The sequence below is a fragment of the Euprymna scolopes genome, chromosome 11, assembly GCF_053919585.1.
Source record: "Euprymna scolopes isolate OS-2025 chromosome 11, ASM5391958v1, whole genome shotgun sequence".
Taxonomy (NCBI): domain Eukaryota; kingdom Metazoa; phylum Mollusca; class Cephalopoda; order Sepiida; family Sepiolidae; genus Euprymna; species Euprymna scolopes.
The window spans coordinates 70,630,734-70,635,144 of NC_136492.1; the positions used below are offsets into that span (position 1 = coordinate 70,630,734).

General features: G+C 34.8%; 1 pseudogene; it reads right to left on the reverse strand.

Annotated features, from left to right (window-relative positions):
* Nucleotides 1-1,612: 1,612 nt before the first annotated feature.
* Nucleotides 1,613-2,816, reverse strand: LOC145287901 (leucine-rich repeat-containing protein 57 pseudogene; annotated as a pseudogene).
* Nucleotides 2,817-4,411: the final 1,595 nt, after the last annotated feature.

Sequence of the window (4,411 nt, forward strand, 5' to 3'; positions counted from 1 at the left end):
GGATTGTGTTCTGTTTGAATCTAATTTTATTATAATAAATGCTTTATAAATTGTGTTTATGTTTTATGCTAATCAATGGCAAAGTAAGCGTGGTTCGTTTCAGCGTAAGTTCAGTCCAGTTTTTAGATAAATTCTAACCGGTGGTCGGTTTTAAATGTCTGCTGTGAACGGTCTGGAACGGTGTAAGTGAGTGGCGGTGGTAGGATGAATTTGTTAGAGAGAGTTTACTTTACTACTGCCATTAAATGTAACCGATTTTTGCAGTGGACTCTCACCAGACAGAATATAGGAAACTCTGATCAGCGAGATACTGGATATGTAATAACCCTATAACATACGGCAGATGTCGTGATTCAGTTTGTGAATGATACGGCTGCACCAAATGTATACAGGTGCATTCCTATAAAGGTCAAAGTCGGAGGGGAAAAATGAGTTCATTTTATTTATATAGATAGAAGATAGAAGATAGATAGATAGAAGAATAGATAGAAGAAAGATAGAAAAGATAGATAGAGAAGAAGATTATAAACTCAAATAGTGTGCAAAATTATTGTGTTGGATTAAAAACACCGTTGTATTGTCTATTTGATTGATACTAAAAGCTAATATTTTTTTATTCAATGCTGTATTTTTCTATGATTATTCAGTGTATTTCTCTGTTACTGATGAAAATAGAATACTACATTAATATATAACCGGTCCGAAAGGAACAATAAAGCGAAAACGACTGTAGCAGGAATCTAAAAACAGTTAAACATACACATTATATACATACACGCTTCACGAGTGTGTGGATGCTACCGCGTGTGTACGTACGTATGTATCTGTTTTTAATTTGTAGTACAGTTTTCAATAACAGTTTCAAACATGCACGTAATTATTTCGTCCATTTCACTTCCATTGTTTTTCTTTTACTTTGAAATATTTATTCCTTGAGGAAAGCTTGTTTTTTTAGGCGATTTTTAAATTTTAGATGTTTTTTGTTTTTGATTTCTCAATGCTCGTTTTAATTAGGTTTTACATGCGTCTGCATATGTAATTTTCGTTAATGTTTGGCTAATGGCCTTCACCCAGCCCGGGACCCGTCATTAACACACGATGCGGACTGCGGGGTCTAACCTCTGATCTAAATTGCCAACCTCTGATCTAAATAGTAACAAGATGTAAGACAGGAGTTTATTTAGAGAACGCTTTTAGAATCCGACTGTGATTACTTTGATAATTTCAAGGTTCGGAGATTTGCGAGGGAAAATATTTTTCGGATTGTCGTCACCACCGGGAAAGAGTCATACTTGACATCGAGATGAGTAAACGTTTTTTTTTTTTTGTTTTTGACGTTGCAGAACTCTTCAGTGTCAAATTTCCCAAGATACCGGAAAGCACTCGACTCTAATTGTTTCTTCCCTCGAAGTATTGTACTTTGGAATTCCCCTTCTGTTTTCTGCTTCCTTGATTGTACTAACTTGCAACAGTTTAAATATAATGTAAATAGATATCTTGCTGCTGAAATCTCCAGTTTCCTGCTAGATACAATACAAGATGCAAATTAGTAGCTCCATACGTTTAAGCAGCAATATGCCTTGTTTGGAGTTAAAAACGAGTAAAAACAAACAAACAAAACAAAACAAACAACTTTAATATTTGGTGAATTGAAGATAAGAAACAGATCTCTCCAGATGGTAGCACTAATCGCCACGAAGACAGTCAGGTGTATCTCATAAAGTATAGAATCAATAAAAAAATTAATAAAAATATGTTTTTAATCTATATGGTTGTTGTTTAATTTTTCTTCATTTTTCTTTGTCTTTTTTCTTTTCTTCTTTTTTATTTTTCTATGAGTGATCCCGCTAACGGTGTGAGGGAAAGAGATTCCAATCACATTTTAAAACCTGCTACAAAGAGGGGAGGAACAGCATACATATCTTTAACTCGGTGGGGTTCATAACACCTAAGGTGGAATAGACAACAACTCCTTGGCTGTGTTATACCGTTTCAGATATTCCGGGTAACCAGGCAGTGCACAAAATTCAGTGTGCTCAAAATTGTTACCGTTGAAAGCCAAAAAAGAAACCTTAGATTTTATCAGAAAATCAGGAAGAAAATTATCGATGGCCAGGTTGTTATTTTCCAACCATAACACTCTCAGGCGTAAACACTTGGCGAGTTTATCCGAACACAAGTCTGAAAGATTGTTCTGGTTTAAGTTGACTTCTATGGCCTGCATTTTGTTAATAATCGTTGGCAGTTTTGTGATGATGTTACCGGACAAATCTAAAACCTCGAGCTTGGGAAGTAAACACAACTCAACAGGAAAGATCTGGAACCGATTATTTGCCATATTGATCTCGACCAGAGAGGACATGTTAGCAAAGGCTGGTGGCAGATGAAAGAGGAGGTTATCATTTAAAACGAAGCTGTGCAGTTTGCGTAAACCTGCAAGTTCGACTTCCGGTAGCTGCAACAGTCGATTGTTGCAGGCGTTGAGATATCTGAGTTTTATGAAACGTTTTAGAGGACGTAAATCGTCTATCTTGTTATTGGATAAGTCTACACGCGAAATGCTGTCCGAGACGTTGAGTAATTCGTCTGGTATCTTTCGGAGACCAATATGATCCAGTTGACAGGATTTTGTTTTTTTAGCCGATGATATTTTACGCTTAAGGATTACGTTTCCCATCTTTGGGGAGAGCGAGGAAGCTTTTTTTCTTTTCAGAAAATAAATTGTAGAATAAAATAGTTAGGAGCCCTTTTAACATGGCTCCGTTTGGTTTTTATCGAAAATAGTCCCATTTAATTAATATGGAATGTATGTATTCAGAATCGTATATATAACGTCACAGTGGATGACGTCAATGGAGAATAGACGCCTTTTGGTCAGATTCGAATTTGAGCTGGCGTATGTGTTTCGAGGTATAAATAGATAAATATTCTAAATATTCTCTGTTTGTTAGACTTCTGGAGTAGTTAATCCTCGTACAGTTAGATCATATCGTAAAATTAATGGGATTTTGTCTCATCGTTCGAAGATGATTCTCGTAAAATAAAATGGTTTTCACGTTATGATGCAAGGTAATCAATAAAATATCTGTGGAAACCCGTGGAGAATTCACAATTGTTTCTGTCATTAAAATTATATACTTTAGGTTCTAAATATTATAGTTTGGTCTAAAATACTACCAAAGACAATATAAGTAATTCTTTTGTAATTAAACGCCTTAAAAGTTGGTACAAACCTGTTTTGTGTAGTATGTAGGGTCGCGTTTAGTCCAAAAGAATGAAAAAAAAAATGGCCACCTTATCTCGTTATATTTCTGCGATATTTTCAGGCAATATGCACATAGGATGATTCCGGTTTGAAACAAAAAGCTGGATTTTTCAGGGACTGAGTTGATTTTGGATGTGGATGTTGGAGTAGCAAGTTTTCTCAGCAGTGCGTCGAGTTTTGGAGTTCAGAGTTTTTGGCAGCAGTGTGTCGAATTTTGGGTAGTGAATCTTGACAGAAGTGTGTTGAATTGAACCCCGGAAACGCACGGCAATTCATTAGGGCAAGTGTAGAACAGTTAACACCTGATTGTTTTAACCACATACGGAATGATAGAATTTTTATGGAATTATTTTGTAGTAAAAAGCGATTTGGTATTTCTACAGAATTTGAATCGAACTCTTTCTTTTTAAAATTCTAACCCTAACCTAAACCCTAATCCGACCGTAATCTATCTCAAGAACAACCTTAATACAAAACAAACTCTAACATAAGCTTTAGATCTAGTTCGGCAAAAACGTTTTGTTTTGTTTCAAATTTTGTAAAAACAACAACTTTCTCTAACTAAAAATTTGCTTAGTAAATCAAATTGAAAAATCAGTTATTGTCTGTTTCTTATTAATATGAAAATAAGCGTTTCATTAATACTACTACCTCATCGGGGTTGAATGAGTTGCAGACATTTGAGTTAGATTTAATTAGCAACGTTCCTGACTTCTAACTTTCGAGTATGAAGTTTAATATAAAAGGTTCAGTTTTTGGTTGAAAGGAATTCTTAAAAGAATTTACTTCCCCATTTCGAGGAAAAGAGATGGGTTTATGCCCCTTTATTTGAGCTGTACTCATAAGGAAATATCGACAAGTTCAAACATGACTATATTGTTAATGTCACAAGAACTCCTATTTTAGACGAACTGGATTTTCTGCTTTAATCCGATTTTATATCTTGGTGGGAAAACAGGTAAACCTCAATAGTGCTAAGGCAGGATCAGTCAAGGCAGTTTTTTGTCTTCAAATAATAACCAAAGAAAAAAAATAGAAATCGTAAAATATCCAAATGAATGTGACGTAATACGGTATTAAAAGGTTATTTGGTTTTATGTTGCTAAATTTTTAAACGATGATTGTTAATCTGTATTATTCTCATTA